Here is an 11,107-nt window from a genome sequence, read left to right on the forward strand (position 1 = left end):
TTTTTTTTTTAATTTTTTTTTTATTTCATTATTTTTTCTGTGTACCATCAAATCAGATCTGACTGGTACAGGAGGAGATTGTTCCTCCTTCTCTAGCAGAGCATCTGTTGGATTTGAACTGCACACCTCTGAGCTTATAGTTGCAGCTTCTTGCCACTAGGCCACCAGAGTGACCTACTTTCAAGAAATCTTAACAAGTAAACATTTTAAATATTCTAGTTCCCCTCTTCAACACATAGGATTGCCATAAATCGAATCTAATCTAAAGCACTCTATTATTTTGTTTTTTATCTTCCCTAAGGAAGACCTTTCAATGAGATGGATTGACACAGTATCTGTAACAATGGGCTTAATTGTATTGGAGTCAGTGAGGATGGAAGCGCAGGCTTCAGAGTCATTGTTCATAGAGTCACTATGAGTCATAATCCACTCAAAAGTGCATAACAACAAGAACGGGAACTCTGATAACATAGACTGTGGTCTGCTAACCCAAAAATCTGTTTCTCTGGTGGTTCAAATACATTGTAAAAAGATGGGCGATCTCCTCCTATTCTATTTACAGCCTCAGAAACCCAATAGAGGGTCAATATGAATCAATTCTGACAAAATGGCTTTGAGATATACATCTTTCCTAAGAAAAGTTTCTTGTCTGGCCTGGTCTACAATACCATGCTGCTACCATTGGCTAGCTTTCTAAATGTACAACATACATGCTTCTAAGTCTAGCAAGGGGAGTTTGTGGCTTTTTTGCTGCTTGTGGATGGTGATTCTGATGGGCAAATAAAGGGAAGTTTTTGGGTTTGTGTTTCTTTGGGGTTGTGTTTGATGTGTAGTACTGCTCTTTTCACCCCAAGAGCAGGTGTCCTTGAGCCTTTGCCTAGGGTAGAAGTCTGCTTAAGGTGTTAGCAACCCTGGGCCAAATTTATTAATTTTCAAATGAATATTTCTTGAATGACACAGCAATATTTTATCTATTTGCTGAACTGAACAACTTGGTGTTACTGTGATGCTGCTCACGGTTCCATAATCTTGTCAAATACCATAATGGTTACCTGTTATAGACAGTGTTTGGATGAGCTTCCAGATTGATTTATGCTGGGAAGCAGGAGTGGCATCCATTTGCTAAACTAGATGCCTCTGGAAACTCTACAAACTTTCTAAACTCTATAAATGTACAGAAATAATTTTAGGTCTTTTGCATAAAACTTACTCTCAGTTGTATTTGACTTGATGACACTTAACCACTGCTAAGTGAAACCAGTGCTGTTTAATCTGGAAGGACAGTCTTCCACTTGTACATCAGTCTTTGTCAATGTGCTGTAGGAAGTAACCTGGGTTCTGTGATGCTGAACCTTGTGCCACTGGGGTCTCAAATACCAGAATGGTTTCCCAATGTGGACAGTAGTTGGTGGACCTCCCAGCTGTAAACAGGTTTGGTAGCAGGAGTGGAATCCACTTTCTAAATGACATGCCTCTGGAAACTCTACAAACTTGGAGAAATGACAGTAGTTATGGAAAGACATTAGGTCTTTTGTTCATAGAGTCACTATGAGTTGCCCTTGGCTCAATGGCAATCAACAACAACAAGTCTAGCAAGGAGAGTTAAGCTGAATGACTACCACAAAAAACAAAACAACCAAAACAAAAAACAAAAAAAGAAAAACAAACCAAAAAACCCAAAATTGATCGAACAACAACAAAAAACCCTAAATGAAAACAAACGAAAAGCAAAACTAAAATACAACTTACTCAGAGAAAAGATGGTATAAATTTGATGCATTACTTAAGTTGGGCACTGCAATGCTATTCTAGAACCTCAGACTAGCAGACAATAAGAAAATAAGTGCTCAGCAGGGGAGATACTTAATTGCTAGACTTAGAAGCATATATATTTTAAAAAAGAAGAGCAGCCAGTCTCTGGAAAATGTTAGATGTGGGGATTTTTCTGTTGTTTCTATGCAAATATTTTTAAGTACAGTTTTCTGCACATCTTCATTCTGACTGATGCTTAGCATCCAGTGTTTTCTCACCATGTAATTAACTGCACAGCCAGCTTTGTCCTGGATCATAGAAGCCTAATTGGTATTGGAAGTTGGCTTCTTTTTTTGTTTGGCCTCAAACTCACTGATACACTGGATGGTTTAACTGATGGGAAGCCATCCATTACGGATACTGATTAGTGGTTAAATTGGTGATTCAGCTTTAACTCAATGTCAAGTTTACATAATATCTTTCAGTGGTGGAGGTCAAGGACAGATGATCCCTTACCCCTAACCCCCCCAAAAAAACAAACAAAACAAAACAAGGCAACTATTGCTTTACTGTTACTTGTAATTACGTACCAACTTATAGTGAATAGTTTTACTTGTGTATCATAATGAAAGCAAGTGGATGAGTCATAAAGAAACACATGCAAAACTGTTCACTATAGATTAATAAGTCAGTACAAGTAACCCTGTACTTACCTTACTTACTCCATTTCATCTTTGAAAATATGCTATATTTCTATACACAAGTGCTATGGATTTGGAAGAGAGACACATGCTAGCCATACCTAGACACAGAATTACTGAGGTGGTGAAAAAAGTAAACTCATTCACTAGTGATTAGCACAAGTTAAGTCTGTGTCTTCCTTTTGCTTGGGTCCACAATTAACACCCTTGATGCGAGCAGTCAGGAAATAAGGAGATGAATTTCACTGGGAAAACCTGTAGTTAGGGACCTTTCCAAATTATTGAGGAGTAGTGGTGTCAGTTTGAGGGCTAAGTTGTGTCCGATTCAGGCCACGGTCTTTCCAGTTACTAGCTATGCATACTAAAGCTTGACAATAAGAAATAATTGATGTTGTTGATCTGTGGTATTGGACAAAAACACTGAACATCCTATGGACGGCCAAAGAATGAACAGATATGTCTTGGAGAGGGTGAAGATGGTATGCTCTCTGGAGGCAAGAATGATTAAGCTTCACCTCACATACTTTGGACATGTTGCTAGGAGGTGCTATTCCTTGGAGAATGACATGATGTTGGTAAGGGTGGACGGTCAGTGAGCGAGAGGAAGACCCTCAGTGAGGTAGATTGATATGGTGACTGCTGCAATGGGCTTTTGTATGTCAGGAAGTGTGAGGATGGTGCACGATAGAATAGGATTCAGATCTTTTGCTCATAGGGTCTCTATGAGCCGTGCTTGACTTGATAGCACCTAACAACAACAACAACAGTCCTGTGTCTACTTTGGGTTTATTTTTTTACCTTTCCTATTGGAACAGAGCAAGGAAACACACTGCATGGTTCAAAATTGGGAAGGGCGTACATCAGGGATGTGTCCTGATGCCATACCTTTTCAACCTGTATGCAGAACAGATCACCTGGGAGGCTGGGCTCTATGAGGAGAAATGCGGCATCAGGATTGGTGGAAGATCTATCAACAATCTGCGTTATGCAAATGACACAACCCTGCTTGCTGAAACTGAAAAGGACCTGAAGCACTTGCTTAAGAGGGTCAAGGACCACAGCCTCCAATATGGATTGAGGCTCAATGTTAAGAAGACAAAGATCTCACCACTGGACCAATTGATAGCATCAGGATGGATGGAGAAGAGATTAAGATTGTTCATAGTTTTAGTCTGTTTGGCTCCACAGACAACACTCTAAATTAAAAGATGTATTGCGATGGGAAAGTTAAGGACCTCTCTAAAGTACTGAAGAGCAATGATGTCACTCTGGAGACTAAGGTGTGTCTGATACAGGCCATGGTCTTTGTAATCACTTGTTATGCATCAGAGAGTTGGACAATGACTAGGGAGGGAATTGATGCCTTTGAGCTTTGGTGTTGGAGAAGAGTATTGAGGGTACCATGGACTGCTAAGAAAACAAACAGATTCAACCTGGAGAGAGTTAAACAAGGCTGCTCCTTGGAGGCAAAGATTCTGAGGCTCCATCTGACATACTTTGATCATAGTGTAAGGAGAGACAGGTCCTTGGAGAAAGACATCATTCTTGGGAGGTTGGAGGGCAGGCACAGGAGGGGAAGGCCCTCTAGGAGGTAGATTGATTCAGTGACTGGGGTAACTGGGATGGGTGTTTTGGAGACAGTGAGACTGGCACAGGACAGAGCAGAGTTTAGGGCTGTTGTATATAGGGTTGTTATGAGTCACAAGCGACTCAATGGCACATAACAACAACAATGGGATCCTCTAACTCTAGTAGTCAGGGTAGGTGAGGGAAGACATTTAAATGCACTGATTCTAATGAGTTATCTCCATTATGACTTCTGTATAGACGATGTCTTAATCAGAATAAAGTTAGAGCCCCTCAGAGAGTTGAGATACCATGAGCACTCTCCAAATGAGAGCTAGATTAAAAGAAAGGACAGGTAAAAAGGAAAGTGGCATGAGACTTTGACCCTTTGACACTCTTCAAACATGGAACCTAACCTGCCTGACAAAGATACCTTGCAGGCAAATGACAAACAGATCTATAAAGTTAACCATGCCACTCATGAGGTACATCCTTCTTGGGACAATTAACTACACACCAAAAGGGTGACCTGTGCTTCACAGCAAAGATCAGATTTGGGAAAACCTATTGAATAAATCAGAAGATTGCCATCACAGTGAAGGAAAAGAACTAATATTATGGAACAAAGTGTGGATAAATCACTGAACGGAAAATCCATTTTCTAGCTAAACTTTTCACCCAAACCACAATAAAAACCTAATAATAAAAAGAGGATATTCAAAACAAAGGACTTTAGTAGTGAGAAACTGAAAGGCCTCATCTGGCCACAACATGCTTTAATGAAACATTGCTCTCTTCAGTCCGTTCCAGCTCTGGTCAGCTCTTCTCCAGGGCTCTCTCTGAGTACAAGGTTAAGTATTTCTAAGAGAAATTTAATCCACATGATTCCTGATTTTTTTTATATACATAAAATACATCAGAACAGCAGCAGAATGTCTACCAATGTGCAGAAGGTTTACTGAACCAGTGTCTTCAATGGGAACAGAAAATTGTGCCCTATTCATGTTAAATACATTCACCTTTCCAAAGGTAAAGTTGTGTTTAAAAGCTCAGGTCACAAAAGGACAGAATATGTTATAGGCTGGTAATTCAGTTCCTAAAAAATGGATGACAGCTTGCCTTCTCTGAGACCTGAATCTACTGAAATTTCCCCAGTAGCCGTACTTTAGCAATATATTTGTAGCACATTCTTCTGGTAGAAGTATCAGCAGGTATTCATTTTACAGTCAATCTATGTCTTCAAATAGAATTTTTTAACCTCAGAAGCCAGCTAAATAAGATCCAACAGATAGTTCTGTTCTAAGTGTTATAAATATCTTGGGACAAATAAAAAGTTTTAAAAGACTCCTAAAGAAAAAGAAGTGTCTCCATAACAGAAATATATACCCTGTACTGATGGTTCAGACTTAGATCGCAACAAAATCTCTCTATATCTAGCTCCCAATTACCTCATCAACTAGTTTTGTTGAATCACTTCTCTCCATTCACATATTTACCAATTTACTCATCTTTTCATTCAATGGGTATTTTACTGTGTACTTTGAGCCAAGTTTTGAGACTTTGGAAACATAAATACTAATGTTGATTACTTAGAGAGAAACAAACATATAAAATATGATAATCACAATATTGGACTGATCAAGAATATATGGAGGAAATACAAAAGAGAGACCACATCATTCTAACTTGAAATTCTAGAAAGGAAAATGGTGCTGGAAGGACAGATGTACTTTTTCCAGTGGATTGAGTCAAGGCAACAGCCATGTGTCATAGGTAACATCATTACAAAGGCACTAAGTGAGAAGATAATAAAGTATTTCCTAAACTAAATGGATCTCTGAGTTAATGGGAAAAAATGGAGCTGTGCAATTTCAGGGGTTCTGTATGTCATCATTGATGCCTTGGTGTTACAAATGACTTGCAGATTAGTGAGAACATAAAGGTTGGCCAGTCAACCTACTCAGGGCTATGTGAAGGAAAGCTTGATAATGTGCTTTGTTGAAAATAACAGACAAGAAAAATCTATGGTAGAGTTGAACTCCATAACAAATGGGATCAACAAGAGTTAGAATCAACTTGATGACAATGGGTTGGCTTTTGTTTTGTGTTGCTCATTAGCCTATATGCTACAAAAAAGCAATCAGGTTTTGTTTCATAGACAGTTGTTCCTAGCTGGATGCACATGGCTTAGTGGTAAGGAGCTGTGCTGCCATCCCAAAGGCACATGGTTGAAATCTACTAGTTGCTCCTTGGGAGGAATATGGGAAATCTCCTCTTGTACAATTACACTGCCTCTGAAAATCCACTTGAAGGTCAGCTTTGTGTTAGCTCCCACTTGATAGTATACACCATCAGAATGACTTAGAGATCTTTTGCCAAACATATACCTGAGTCCCCAGCCAAGATGTTCCAATTTCATAGTCTTGGATGGAGGTTTCACTTACACATACGCAGTCAAGCATCCACTGTTAGTGTTGTATGTCTCTTATCCTTGTTGAAGAACCTTTTTGCCTAATAAAAACAACTGTAAAATTCTCAGAATGTAAAGTCATGATCGTCACCATTTGAGCATTGGTAGGTCCCCCTGTGAGGACTATGAGGGAAATTTTGAAAGCGAACTTGATGAAGAGGCACTAAGCAAGGATGTGTTTCAAAGGCAATGCGAACTTTCAGAAAATGATACAAGAAATTCCGAGTTGGAGAACTGTAGGAGGTATTGAAAATGGACTTGGGAGAAATTATAATAATTAGATCACTGGGAATTGGTGAACTACAAATAAGTACCCATTCTATTTGCTGGTTTGGTGACACCAAATAAAAGTAGACAAGAGGGACAGGGGAAAGGGAGTGGGCTCAAGTTCTCATCTACTTAGTTGACTGGGCTCAGAAGATAAGTTACATAAGTGACTAAGAATATAGTAATATTTCCAAGAAATTAAATAGTTCTATTTTAATGTTGTTGCTAGGTGCCTTGGAATCCACTATGACTCCTAGGAACCCTACGAACACCGCAGTTCAAGGGTACTGCTTCTTTTTTTGGTCTTCCACATTCATTTTCTAATTTTCAAATTCATATGAAGCAATTAAAAATATCATGGTTTGGGTCCAACAAATAACACTCTTGCGTCCATAATCAACACTAATTTACATCCATCACAGCAACATTCAAAAAATTTAAAAAAAGATGTGTTATATAAGGCAATAAAGGAGAGTGAATGAGTGAGTGAGTGAATTAAAGAGAAGGTTTGTCTTGGTCACTGTTTCTGAGTGTCCTGACTCATGGTGACACATGACATGATACACAGTGAGAGGGACAGGACTGCACAGCTACACTCTAGCCTCACAATTAGTTACACATCATTTCACTGTGATCATAGATGGGGGTTCCACTGGCTGCTTTTCAGAATTAGATCATTGGACTTTTATTTCTAGTCCATCTAAATAAAAATTGAAATAGATTGCTGAAACTTGCTGAGAATTACAGCATTGTGTTTGCCTCTGTGGACAGGTGGTAGCTATGCATGGCATACACTGGCAGGGAATTAAACCTAAGCCTCCTATGTCAAAGAAGAGAATTCAACCACCAAACTACCACTGGCCCCGTAAACACTGTTGAGCTTATGTGCTGCCAAGTAGTTTTCAACACATTGTGACCTTATTATACACAACAGATCAAAACACTATCGAATCGTGCGCCATCGTCACAGTTTATGTTGTGAATAAGCCCACTGCTGCAGTCACTGTGTCAGTCCATCTCCCTGAAGGGCGTCCCCTCCGTCACTGACCCATCATTACTTTTTCAAGCATACTTTCCTGGACACTCCTGATAACAGGCCCAAAGTACATGAGCTGAAGTCTCACATTTGCCTATTAAGACCATGTTGACTGCATTTCTTTTAAGACCTACTTATTCTTTTGAAAGTGTATGGGTTATTCAGGACTCTTCACCAAGAACACAATTCAAAGGCATTAGTCTTCTCTGTCTTCCTTTTCATTGTCCATCTGATAGTTATCAGATATATACAAAGCAATTGAAAATGTCAGACGTTTAGTCTGGTGCCCGTAAGCTTTTTAATTGGCATCCTTGATCTTTACAAAACTGCCCTGGAAGCTGGTTTGTCCAATTCAATATGTCGTTTGATTTATTGACTTCTGCTTCCATAGCTTCATTGTGAATGCAAGTAAAACAAAATACAGAGTGAGGTTTCTGTTGATCATTTCTTATTTTTCTTGTTAACAAAATTTATTCCTTTCCAAAATGTTCTCACTGCTTTTCTTACCAAATTCCTCTTTCTCATATGATGTGTCTTGAAAGATGTAAAATGTAACTGCCTCACAAATATTAGATTGCCCTGTTTTTCTTCAGTCACCACCATTCTCCAAATAATAGCTGAGTTAACATGTGACCACAGGATATTGCAAGTGGAGCCTTGAAGCCTAAATCAGTTTTATAGATTAGTTACAAGTCAGACTAGTGTTAGACATCCGATTTACACAATAGCACATTACATCTCTAGAAACCTTGTCAATATAACAGACTAATTTGAAGTTCAGAATTTCTGAATTCGTCTAATCAACCATAAAGAGGAAGCCTGGTCCTAAACTGTGCCCACCAAGCAACCTGCAGCAATTGCTGCCACTTAATAAATTGGTAGCTAAGAGAATCACTGAAAAGGTACAACACAAATGTTGCTGATTGACTTCGAGTTGAGCATGATTCATGGTAACCCTAAAGGCCTGAAGACCCTCTATAACTATTGACATTTATCAGAGTTCATAGAGTTTCAAGAGGCATGCTGTTTAGGAAGTAGATGCCACTCCTGCTTCCAAACCTGACTTAAACTGGGAGCTCCGCCAAAGCCTGTGCACTGTGGGCAACCATTATAACATTTGACATCCAATGACACAAATAGGGATGTTAGAAATGCACCACTTAACTCTACGCATTTAATACAATACCTACCCGCTTTCGGCCTTTGCTTTGGTTAAGGCCCCAAGTTCTTTCTCTCTAACAGAAGTCCTTAACTTAGACCTATACACACTCTTCTTTTCTCTGTAAGCATAGGTGGGATATGCACTCTCTAGTGCATATCCAATATTTCTCTTTATAACTTAGAACCATCAAAGGCTTTCCATTGCTTTTTTGATTGAGTTCCAATAGTTTAATGTGCATGGCACTGTAGTATCTTTCATGCATGACCACCATCATACAAAACTAGCTTTATTTCCTGAAGTCGTACCTATCTGATTCAGACAAAGCAAGATGCTTGAAATCTCAGGTCCTTTACAAGGACAGCCACACCTTCTCTCTCACACCTCACCTTTCTCTATAACTCAACTGTTACTTATCTATCTCAAATTAGACATTATTTCTCCGGAAAGTGTCTAGCCCCTTCTATGTGCTACTCTAGTAACTGGTACTTGTCTGCATTTATAGTAACAATCAGCAAATGAACTACAATTATCAAATTCCCTGCTCTCAGTCTTTTGTCGCACTGGCTCCTTGAAGGTAGTGTCTAGTTCAATATTTTCTAGTAGCCCCTGTATTTAGCCTACTTCCTATGAACAACAGTGCTTGAATATAAGAAGATTTTAATTGACAATTGTTGAATAAATTAATTCATAAATGTGGTAAAACTGTACATTGTTTTTTGTTTTGTTGACTTTGATGATTAAAGCACTTTAGTGGTGTTATTGTTGTTTGTTGTCAGATATCTTGCATTTGAGTATGACTCTTAGTTACCCTATGAACAACAGATCTGAACCCTGTCCTATCCTGTGTCTTCCTCATCACTGCTGACACACTTGAGCCCATTGATGAAGTCACTATGTTAATCCATCTTGTTGAACGTCTTCCTCTCTTTTACCTTCCCTCTACCTAAGCCTCTCTCCTAACAGCATTCCCAAAGTATGTGAGATGAAGCTTTGTAATCTTTGCTTCCAGGGAGTATTCTAAACCTCACTTTCTCTAAGACACATCTATTTCTTTTCCCAATCCATGGGATCCTCAATATCTTTCTCCACCACCACAGCTCAAAGGCATCAATTCTTCTTGTCACCTTTAGTCACTGTCCAGCTCTAAGATTTATAACAAGTGATGGAAAAGACCATGGTCTGAAGCAGGCCTATCTGATTCTTCAAACTGAAATCATTGTTCTGCGGTAACTTGGAGAGGTCCCTGACAGCAAACTTGTCCAGTACAATACATCTCCTGACTGCTGATACTAAGGATGTTGATTTTGGATGCAAGCAAGATGAAATCATTGACAATTCTAATCTTTTCTTCAACTCTCATGATGTCTATCCATGCAGTGGTAAGAATTTTTGTTTACTTGATGTTGATATACATTCTATATTGGAGACTGTAGCCCTTGATGTTTGGCAGCAAGCATTTCAGGTCCTCTTCACTTTCAGTAAAGTTGTAACATCTGCATAACGCAGGTAATTGATGTTTCTCATTTTGAAACGGATACCACTCTTTTCTTCATAGATTCCACCTTCTCCAGTGATTTGCTCAGCATAGAGTTGAGTAGGTATAGAGGATATAGCCCTGACACACACTTTTCTTTATTTTAAACCATGCAGTTCTCCCTTACTCTGTTTGGATACAGCTTCTTTTCTTACTTAGGTGTAAGTTTCACATGAGTATGTGCATGATCATTGGTAGCAAATCTGTAGTGTGTCAAATTGTTAACCAAAGGCTGCCTGTCTCTAAAGGTTTTAATCTATCAGGAGTGCCATGAAAGAAATATGGGCAATCCCTTCCTGTTAGATTTAAAACTTCAAATACATGATGGAAGATCACAATGAGTGTTAGAAACAACTTGATGCCAGGGAGTTAATGATTCTGATGATACTTTGTGATATCATGGGGGTTTTTGTTAAAAAAGGCTTTCTTAGACACTGATTTTGTCTTTCACCATGTTGTTGTTGTTGTTATGTGCCGTCGAGTCGTTTGCGACTCATAGCGACCCTATGTACAACAGCCCTAAACTGTGCTCTATCCTGTGCCAATCTCATTGCCTCTGACACACCCATCCCGAGTACCTCAGTCACTGAATCAATCCACCTCATAGAGGGTCTTCCCC

The 11,107-nt window shown here is 39.1% G+C and overlaps 1 protein-coding gene across 1 annotated transcript in view; it reads right to left on the bottom strand.

The window, feature by feature from the left end:
* Positions 1–11,107, bottom strand: part of ARHGAP24 (Rho GTPase activating protein 24) — a 654,088-nt gene that overhangs the window by 484,808 nt on the left and 158,173 nt on the right. The window lies entirely within an intron of this gene.

Source organism: Elephantulus edwardii, unplaced genomic scaffold (assembly GCF_000299155.1).
Source record: "Elephantulus edwardii isolate Elephantulus edwardi_28Jun2011 unplaced genomic scaffold, EleEdw1.0 scaffold00042, whole genome shotgun sequence".
In the NCBI taxonomy this organism is placed as follows: Eukaryota; Metazoa; Chordata; class Mammalia; order Macroscelidea; family Macroscelididae; genus Elephantulus; species Elephantulus edwardii.